The sequence below is a fragment of the Tasmannia lanceolata genome, unplaced genomic scaffold (genome assembly GCF_043159265.1).
Source record: "Tasmannia lanceolata isolate RefF3 unplaced genomic scaffold, GAP_Taslan_0.1 ptg000016l, whole genome shotgun sequence".
Classification (NCBI taxonomy): domain Eukaryota; kingdom Viridiplantae; phylum Streptophyta; class Magnoliopsida; order Canellales; family Winteraceae; genus Tasmannia; species Tasmannia lanceolata.
In genome coordinates this window covers 733,564-744,867 of record NW_027518693.1, presented here as the reverse complement: position 1 = coordinate 744,867, position 11,304 = coordinate 733,564, and the positions used below count along the sequence as shown (strand labels likewise).

Genomic DNA, 11,304 nt, shown 5'->3' with positions numbered 1-11,304 from the left:
AAAGAACAAGGTATCATTCCTCGATTCTCATGTGTATATTCATATCAATAGGATAACAGATATACTTGCATGTTGTGGACAATAAATGCCATTTGATTAGGATTTTTGTGGGTCTGTTAGTGGATTTCCTGTTAAAATGATTGCATTACCCAGCCATGAGGAAAACACACCTGGATTTTTCCAGCTAAGTGATGCAATGACATACCAATATATTCAATTTCAAGGTTGCTTCACCATGCCACATATATTTGTTCCATACTATAACATCCATTTTTTGATTCGTAACATGCTGATAAGCAAAACCGTATTGATAGATAAATGAAAAGCCTAAAAACTCAAAAAGGAATTAAGAGAATCTACCTCAGCATTCTGATCATAGCCGCCAAGTGTCGTGAATCTCTCCTCCACAAGCTTCTTCGTGTGCTCAATCATTTGCCTACCTGGGAAGACCAAATTTACAATACAATGAAGGAAGAAGAATATATAAGTTTTTCAGTTGAACCCAAGAAACTTTTTAAATAAATGGGAAAACAAAATACATAATCAAGAAAACTTTAATTACCATAGCTTGTCACACTAGAAGATATCTCTAAGCAAGGTAGTTGAGCCACAGTAGCCCCAGTGAATCCATATACAGAATTAGCACTTATCTGAAAAATAAATACATATTTAACTCAGAATAAAACAATGGAAGAAAAGCAGGGTTTGTTTTTCATTACATCTAGGAGTTCGTTAGCATGAAATGTAGAAAGTGCAAAAAGATGATAAAATGGTAGTGGAGGGTTTGACCTTCAGAGCCAACTGGCGACCATCCAATACAGCCTTCTCAAATGGATCCTTGGCCTCCTGCAATAGAATAGCAATTGTCATTAAGCAACATAAGAGCACATGTTACAGCAACCAGAAAGTCTTCAAACTGAAGACAAGCATGCTAGAAACAGTAAAATAGATGTGAGAAAATAAACCAATAAATAAGTGTTAACGTGTGACGACCCGGATTTTAAGGACTTACTATTTATAGTAAGCGGGGACTTACTATTTATAGTAAGTTCGGCCTTACTATTTATAGTAAGCATGAACTATGGTTGATCCGACAGACCTAAAGGCTCCAATTTTAATTCGGGCTAGTAGGCCGTCGATCAAATGAGATCTACAAACAATGTTTACTTAAATCACACACATCATAGACCCTTGTAGAGTTGGTCTTTACATAACGCATGCAGAACTCAAATCAATTACAATTAGAAGTCTTCATTACAAATGCCAGGCAAATAAAGAAAAGTAACATCACCTTCAGATCTGCCTTGGCTCTTTTACGAGCAGCCAATAATTCTTCAAGAATTTCGGGAAGTATGCCCTGATAGGAAAGGAGACAAACTTCCTTGTTGATAGAATATATATTTGGATATCAATGAAAAGTAGAAAAAGTAAAAGCCTTCATCTACCAGATGGATCATGGTTTCAGAGAAACAAATCAGGCATTAGATAGTACATTTAAAATAGAAATACCTTTTGTAAATTCGGTTTAACAAAAGTTTCACCGGATGGAGTTTAAGTGACACATTCTGGTGGCAAGTTGAATTTACGAACATCCTCTGGTGTTACCTTCACATAGAACAAAAGTAAGAAGCACAGCATTACTCATAAGCTTCAGCAACTTGCCATCTGACTGTCAATCTTAAATTGTACATTTTTTAGGTTTGTAGGGTATAAAACTCCAATTGACAATAAGGGGCCGTTTGGATACGCGGATTTTAGAATCTTGGATTTCCTCAAAATCCTGAATGGGAGACAAGAGAAGAAGGAGACTGTTGGTCGTTTTTTCTCACCCTTCTTTTTGTCAAGCGAGAGAGTAGGAGATCATTTCCCGTGTTTCCAGGTTTTATAAATCTCAGGACGGGGGAGAGATTTCTAAAACCTGGATTTCTTACTTAAAATCCAGGATAATGGATTGTAAAATCCAGAATTTTACACCGTTTTCAACTAAAACCTGGATTCTAAAATCCACGTATCCAAACGGCCCCTAAGCATTTGAAAATTGTAGGAGTGTCTCACCAGAGTGCAGTAACAAAGATTATATGCCATCATGATGGACGGGTACAAAGATGCGAAATCCAATGTTGCAATGGGTTTTTCATAGAACCCTGCCTTGTCCTCTAAAACCTGCAACATGTGAAATCCAAAATGTCCAAGCACCGCAGTTAAATTTTATTAAAAATTCAACAAACTGCACACAGTAAGCTACTTAAAACAAGATTGGAAAATTGCCACATAAGCTTCGATGTGAGCAACTAGTCAGGAAAATAATGTTAACATACTATTTATTGGCTATTGTTATTTGTTTACATAGGCAGGGATAGGATAGTGAAGGGGCCTGAACCAACAATCTCTCCGATGGGTTCACATAATTTTGTGTGCATTTATTGATGATTTATTCCATTGTGTGGAAAGTTTTCATGCACAAAAAACTAACAGATTCTCCTTTGTTACTAATACTTTAATACTATGGCTGAGAACTAATTTAACAAATGCATAAAAAAATTTCATTGAGATTCAACGGGAGAATATGCTTCAAGAAAATGGTGACAGAGGAAAAGAATCTCCTCTTTTATAAATAATCCATATAAAGTTGATTGCGTCTCATGTGACTTGTGCCTTTGGAAGTTAAGAATCAATAAAGACCATTTATTTAAAAATCTTCTCGATTCGCCGCTTTCAAAAATAGATCTCCTTATCCATGTCTCTTTGATGAAACTCCTAACTGTTCTCTTATGTTTTTACAATCAATTGGTTTTGCTCATCTTCCTGATAAAATATCCGACCAAGGCTGTCTGTCTTGGTTATGGTGATAATTGGGTTTTGTTGCTATGATCATTGAAAAGATCAAAAGCAGGCATCTCTCCAAGCTATTTCACTAACAGAACTAGTTTGATTATCATAGGAAATAGGAAAAGAGATCATGCAACCCTGACATGATATGTAATTCTATATTACCAGTTCCACCTCGTGTTAAATTGCATCAATCATCCCATGTGTCTCATCCTCCTGATGAGAACTAAAGCTCTTTTTACCGTTCTAGATTCTGTGTTTGTCCCTTCTACCTCTCATACAGAATGTTGGAAAGAACTTTTGGGTAAAGAGTTGAGACCTCTAACTAAAAATGAAGATTTTGTACCCTATCCCAAAGATGTGACAGTTATATGAAGTGGCTAACTCAGTCAAGTAGGGACATATTTATCTCTTTCTTTCAATTGTATAATCACATGTTTCAAGAGGGTGATGATTGTAATTGAACATTTCATTCAATGTGTTTATGAGGTGGAGAGTTGACTGTTCTGTACATTCCACATTATTGGCCCACATGATTTTGCATCCTTCTTCGTCTAGAATTATTGGCAAATCATAAACCCATGGAACTGTTCCTAATAATACCTATACTATTCTCATGTTAGGAGAGGAAAAATATAAAAACAGAAAAAAATACAAAAATATTTCTGATCAGACACTTACCAGCATCACAAATATGACTTTGGTGCGAAATACATGGAATCTAATGGACTCATGAATTACAAAAAAGAAATAGAACAGACAGCCAAAAAAAGTAAACAACTATTAAAAAGAAATAACCCACCAAGACTATGCTTCTAGCTACATCATTGGTCCATGAACATGTGATGCTCTTAGAGATTTAAATTGCATTGACTAAATAATATTTTTCTTTTGGTAGTTAAGCAAGGAACGGACATTATAACTCAAGGTAGAATATAGGTCCGATACTTTTATTATTTGTCTTACATTTTTCCCAACTATCATCTTGATTAAGTGTCTCAAATCTAAGTAACCATTAAACTTGCAGTCTGAATCTCTGCCCTACACATAATCTGTAAACAGCTTGTCATTATAAATATATTATCAAGAAAGAAAAACTCTAAGCTATGGTCAGCATAAACTTACTGTTGCACCCTCAAAAGTTTGTTGTCTACTTCCTTGTCCTTTAGCATTTGGAATAACAAGATTCGTCTGCTTTGCTTTCCTAAGAAGTTGAGAAAGAACCTGTAGCAGCAGTCAATTTTCCAGAAAGTCAAACACTCCAGCACATATAATAGCCAAGCTTTTAAATTGCGGCCGAAATCCAAGATTTCGGTAGGGACCGAAATTTTGAAATTTCAAATTTCGGATTCAAATTTCGGTTTCGGTTGAGGCGAAACCGAAACAGTAATTTCAATCCTTGATATTAGCAAGACAATTCGGTAATAATCTCAACCTTGATGCTTTGCCCTCTTGCAAGCAGGAAAGAGATAGGAACACCTGTGACCGGAGCCATCTCCACATAATTGTAAATGAACATCAATTTTGTCTAAAAGCCGCTGTGGCAGATAAGCATCCTGTGACAAAGATTGGAAAGGAAGGATAATATGTGAAGAAATGTGCATCGAAGAAACAACAGACTTTCTTTATAACGTGTAGCAAATATTGACTAAGTAACAGGCCAATTTCTAAAAAACAAGATTAACAGATAAGAGAAATGACACAGTTTACTGAACAGATTCGATGTCCTGAAACCAAAAGATGTCTTCATTTACTTCCAAAAGTTAACTAGAAAAGAAATAACTTTAGTTCACAAAATCCAAACAGTTTACAAACATTGACACACCTTCAAGCAATAGACAGCAAGGCGCCTCCTAGTTTCTGAATTCCCATTTTGAAGATCAGAAATTATTGAATGATGAACATCCTCTTTCTGCTCACCAAAAAACATAATGTCAGAAGCAAAAATATGAACCATAATAAATCATTTTAATTGGTGAATGAAAACACATGCTTAGCGGGTATATGTGATGAGTCAATAATCACATAGGCCAAGAAAAGAAACAGAGGGCGAGCCTTGGCGCAACGGTAAGGTTGCTTCATTGTGACATGGTGGTCACGGGTTCGAGTCACGGAAACAGCCTCACTGCAAAGCAGGGGTAAGGCTGCGTCATCTAGCCCTCCCCAGACCCAGCAATGGCGGGAGCCTCGTACACTGGGCCGCCCCGCCTAGAAAAAAAAACAAAAACAACAACAAATAACCCCCAAAATAAAATTTCCACACTAGCCACCTAGGAGAAATGTATAGAATTAACCAAATCCTTTCTCCACACATAAGCAACAGGGAAAGAAAGTATCCAAACAGAAACCCATAATTGGGCGATGTTAAAATTCAATTCAAGTCCAACTCATATGAGATTAACATTGGTCACTCAGCCATACTTTATAATCTATCCAAGAAAGAATACGCATCACATTGATATAGTCTGTACTCTTTTATTTTTCATTTTCATTATGTATCCTATTTTTATTCTTTCTTTCTGTCTGTCTTTTTTTTCTGTTACTGTACATGGTATCAAAGTATATTGAAGGATTTTCTTCAAAAAAAAAAAAAAGTAAATCAAAGGATAAAGATCAGACACGGGGATCCAAATAAAGGTACATCAGATCCATTTTTTATTTTCTGATTATAAGCTGATAGAGAAGAGAACCCTCATTTTGTGGGACTCTAAAAGTGGGACTCTAAAATTAATCTTTTGAGGGAGCCTAGTCTTAATTCTCTAACCGCTCACTGGAATAGTGCCTGATCATCATACATTCCTCCTAGCGGACCACAGTATGTCTAGGAGGCCTCCTGGATGGCTGATTTAAGCTTTATTTCTAATTTCAATAGTAGTAGTAGAGTATCGAAGGAATATAATGTCACTGACTGAAAGACCGGTTACGAGGGGACTATCTTGGATGCTAACAGTAGAGTCACATTGACTTATGCAGGACCAAAGCGGAGATGAAGAAGCAATCTACGTTGAAGTCAAAGACTCAAAGTTGCTTTGTTCAATATAAAATGCCTTAAGGTTTCGGACTGCTCAAGAGCGTGGGAGGATGTGACTCTTTTATCACTACTTCTTGGGTTAAAGGAGATTGTGTCCGTGGGCTGGTGGTGGTGGTGGTGTTGTGTGTGTGTGTGTGTGTGTGGGGGGGGGGGGGGGGGGGGGGAGATTTATTTAAAAGCCTTTTGTAAGAGAGATGGAGACCATATGCTCTCTTTGAGGAGTATTCCTTCTCCCACATTGACAGAGAAGGAAACTTTAAGACCGAAAAAATTAGCCAATTTTGGGGTCCTTTGTGATGAAATTAAAGTTTGCAGCACCCACATGGTAATTTTTCTGTGGTTTTACCTTTTTGGCGTTTGCTTTCTTTTTCATTTCTACCTACAAGCACTGGTTGTGAAAGTCGGTGTTGTTGTTTTTGCTTTCTTTTTCTTTTGTTTTCTTTCTGTTTTCTTTTTTCCTTGTAGATTGTTTTTCTCTTTCTTTTCAATAAAAACAACACATATTTATAAGTATCATTCCACATAAATTCATTTCTGTATTGCTGAAAATTTTTCCTTGGGCCTGATCAACAGGAATCATGCACATTGTCCACATGTCTTCCCACTGATGATAATGATTGTCCAAATAAATCCAAATTAAAAAAAAAAAATCAATCTTCACTCAACATATACGAAGACAAGAATGGATAAAAATTGAGGAGGGGTTGAAGGAGTAACAAAAGCACATTAGCAAAGTACACAAAATTGTTATTAAATTGTAGAAAAAGTGCAAAACAACATACCCTCCAAGCTAACAAGACATCTCTTTCACTGTCAAATGACATCACATCATCACCAACTATTGGAGCGCATGACTTAAGAGTCACGACATTGCGTATGAAAGGGCGATCCTCGCCTTGCAGAGTGACCAGGTTAGCTACCTGGTCAAAAGCAATCTATTATCAAAAAGAGTGTATGAAAGAAACTTATAACAATAAGACTAGAAAAAAAATTCTGATCCTCCAATCATTTTAATGCAACGAGAACTAAACCTGAATGACAGGATCATGACTCGGCTCCGGAAAAAGGCCCTTACGACCAGCACACTCAATATCAAAACTTAATATCCGAAACGGAGCCATTTTAGAGAACTCTCCCTCTGGAACATGGCTGATTAATTCAGAGTGACTAAGAGCATATTTTAAGGAAAGAAATTTGCGCAAAAGGAATATTTTAACAAAACCAAGTTATGTAGAATATCCACTGTCGCAAAAAATATAATGCCCACATATGCATCAGGATACAGACAATCAAACTCAAGTTGGCAGTGTGATATACTCTTTTTTGTAGGCTTATATTGCCCAGCTGGAACTTCAATCTAATTACCACCAACAATGTTACAATCAATCATGAAACGAAGTGCAAAAAGAACATTGCTTTCATATGTCATGAAGCTCTTAGAGCCAAGACCATCAATTTGAATGCCCCTCTCTAGAATACCTGCAAATGATTTGGAGGATTAATAGTTATAAACAGCAATGTAAATTATTAATTAGGTCAAAAGGTGTAATAGATAGCAACACTATACCATGAAACATGAAGAAAAAATATCTTAAATAAATTAGATCGTGAAAAGGATTAAAAAGTTTCACAAGGCAATGGATCTCTCGGTATCCTATTGTTACCTGACCGGTTGATGAACATAAGAGCTAAAGAAAAAGAGATCTTTTTTAGCATCTATTAATATCATATATTTGTATTAATCTAAAGGGAGCAAACTTCTTTCCCCTGAACTAGAGAAATGCAGGAGAGTGATAAATCTTCTTTAACTAGTTGATCACCGAAGAAGAATATTCTTCGATCCAAATTCTACCAGTTTTAAACTTAAATTCGACCGAAGACAATACTAAGCATGTACCACAATAAATGGCAAGACGGAAGTAAGATGTGGTACAATCTCAAAAGGAAAGCAGTAGAGAAAAGACAACTACTTGCATAAATTTCAATTTTTGTAATCAATCTAAGAATCCAAAAAGAGTCACTTACATCATATAAATAAACTCTTTTTACCTCCAAAAAACTTTCCTTCCAACACAAATATTCTAGATACAGTTTCTAACTTTAAAACACTTCTAAAATAGTCCTAAAGAAGCTTGAATTCTTTCATAAAACAAATAGAAACTCCCTCCCTCTTGTACCGGGATTAGAGTTGGGATTTTTATGTAATGTATTGATTGTATACCGCATCTTATACTTTGTTATCTTGGCATACAGTGGAAGCTCTTGGATTGCAATGGCCCATGGATGCATTCATAGTGTCATAGAACATGATGAACCACAAAATACCTTGTGTTCATGATTGGTGTTTTTCATTTCATTTCGCTGTTTATTTGCTTTGCTTTCAAATCCTAGATCAATATTTACTCAACAAATTATCTGTGGCACTAGTATCATATTGGAGGACCATGGGATTAATCATGACAAATAACCAACAAGGCATGCCAGGAAAAAGATCGAAGTCGCATACATATTCATTTAATTCAAACTATGAACAGAGAATATAATAATTCTTCTCTAGGCTCAAAGAAAAAATAAGAACCTCCCCAAATTCAGGCAAGTAGGTGGTTTTACCTCGACAACTGGCAACCATTGTAGGCAATGCAACAACGATCTTAAGAAAAGGATGAGAATGCTGCTGTTGGTAATACATAATGCTCCTCTTCTGCACCATCTGAATCCGTACGATGAATTTCGGCACCTTACTGTTCCTATTCACTTCCCTCATTCTCGCCTGGACACAAGCTAGATTGTAAATTATCACAACACAAGAACCAAGAAATTAAGAAAACGAGATGAAATAAAGGTAACCTCAAGGATTTGGTGGAAACGGGAGATATCATCAGGACCCATTCCTGGCGGACAGCTAATGTAGAAATAGGGCTCGAAGCCGTGAACATGGCAGCAGACACTGTGACCTGAAAAATACAAATATGACACTCTCGAATCAACATAAGTCTGTTTGGCTGAGCAACCCAATTGCATTTTAGGTGAAAATTATGTTCCTAACTTGCAATCTAGATTGTTTCTGCAATTGGGCTGCAGACTGAAAAGAACCTTTATTATAAAAAGGAAAGAAAAGAACAAACGAAAGTAGAGAAAAAGAAGTACCAGTTGAAGCATAAAAGATTAAATAACACCAACTCTGACAGCTTAAGCTTTCGGAGTAATTGGTTGTTTCACATAGTATCAGAGAAATTGCCTCACAGCATGTCCTGGGTTCAAAACCCAACAACTCCTTGATATTAAAAATCCACGTGTACGGCCAACCAAAAGAGAGGCCACATGTGGCACTATACGGCACTACGGCCATCACCATCTCTAATAGCTTGAGCTTTTAGAGTAATTGTTTGTTACACAAATAAACTTCATCATAAAAGTAAAGAAGAGAAAGTGGAGAACAAGAAGAGATGGTGAAAACAGAAGATTGTGAAAAAATAATCATAACATTTTCGTCTAAATTACGAAAATAAAAAAAATGTTTTTCTTGCGACCCAAAATTTTTGTTAATAACTTGGAATCAATTGGGCTGCAGACTGAAAAGAACCTTCATTATTAAAAAGAAGGAAATGTCACCAAAAGCTCCATGGCTGATGGAACGTGTTAGGCTGGGCCCTTTAAACCTGCCCTATACCAGGCTGGGTTCCACCCAATCCTAGACCTACGCAAGCCCCCCCTCAGGACCGTAACATTCCACCATCACTTTCCACAGCTCGCCCCTTCCTTGACTCAAACACGTGACGTGATGGATGCTCCGATGCCAAATGTTAGGTACGTAACCAACATGCCAAAAGCTCTAGAGCTGATGGAATGCATTAGGGTAGGCCCTTTAAACATGTCCCATAAGGGTCCCACCTAGTCCTATACCTAGGCAGAAGAAGAGGAAGAGAAGAGGTGAAAGTGGAGGACAGGAAGTACTACTGACCTTCCCTTGTTACGCCGAAAATTCTGAGAATGGCAGCAGGACCAGAGGAATTAGGCATTAATTCCCTATGGCTGTCACCAACTATGTAATCAATCTCTAATTGCTGGAAAACTGAAATTAAGCAAAGAATAATGAGATGAGGAAAGAAATAAAAAATAATAATAGAGAGAGATAGAGAGGAGGGTTTTAGTTACTGATGTTTTGGGAATGGAAGAGATAAGAAGGAGAGAGAGGAGGGCGATTCCATTTGGAGAGACGAGAAGAGAGGGCTTGTAGAGCTTCTTGGTCTCGGAGAATTAGTAATGCTTCTTCTTCTTCTTGGCGAATTAGGGTTTCTTCTAAGAAAACGTCTTCATCCATTTCTTCTTCTTCTTCTTCCATGGGAGTTTGTTGCTGACGCTTTGGAGGGTTTTCTAGGGTTGAAGATGGAGGTGGGGGGGGCGCCTCTTGCGGTTGTTCTTCATTGTTGAAGATGAATTAGAAAAATCACACTGGAATAAACTTGAGAAGAAAAAAGGGTAGAGAGAGAGAGAGAGAGAGAGTTTCCCGCCAAAGGCAGAGAGAGAGAGAGAGAGAGGAGGGTTTTTATAGCCCTTTGCACGCATCAGGGAGAGCAAGTGATCCATGATGCTAGCCATTGGTCCCATCTCGATCAAATAATGCTAGCCATTGATCTATGATGCATACAGATGAGATGTCCAATCAGCATGAGATCAGTACCAGGGATGGATGGCCCACCCGATCAACGGTCCTAATTACATACAGATCCACTAACTGGGACCCAATTTTGATCATCAGAAATCACTACTAACGATCATCATCTCTGCCTACTCGGATTCTATATGGAGGATTTTGCAGAAGAATTCTTCTACTCTGCTTTATTTGCAAAAAAAATTCTTATAGTTTAAAGAAAGGGAAAAAAATACGCTTAGACCCCCTGTGGTTTTTGACACATTCAACTTAACCCCTAGTGCTAAGAAAGGTTACAAGTAGACCCCCTCTGGTTTCAATTTGTATAAGGTAGGCCCCGTAGTTGACCGTTCGTCCACAGATTGAAGGGTTAGGATGATCTGTTGGAGCTGATTTTTTGGGCACACCCTATCTTTGTCAGGGCCCATCAAATGAACGTTTTGGATCATCCAAAAAATGTGGGCCCATACCCGAATCCAAACACTACTACACAGTGGGCCCACATTCTTTGGATGATCCAAAGCGTTAATTTGATTGGCCCTGACATAGATAGGGTGTGCCTAAAAAATCAGCTCCATCAGATCATCCTAACTCTTCAATCTGTGGATGAACCGTCAACTGAGGGGGTTTACCTTCCACAAATTGAAACCACATGGGGTCTTCTTGTAACTTTTTAAACATTAGGGGGTTAAGTTAAATGTGTCAGAAACCACAGGAGTTTTGGTTGCTGGGTTTTTATTTTTCCTGGGATTTATGTGGGAGAAAAAAAAATCCAAGGAGATTGGTGGGGAAA

At 37.5% G+C, this 11,304-nt stretch overlaps 1 pseudogene; it reads right to left on the bottom strand.

Moving 5' to 3' along the window:
* Window positions 1–327: 327 nt before the first annotated feature.
* Window positions 328–10,351, bottom strand: LOC143848840 (DNA polymerase delta catalytic subunit-like; annotated as a pseudogene).
* Between the last annotated feature and the right edge of the window lie 953 nt (window positions 10,352–11,304).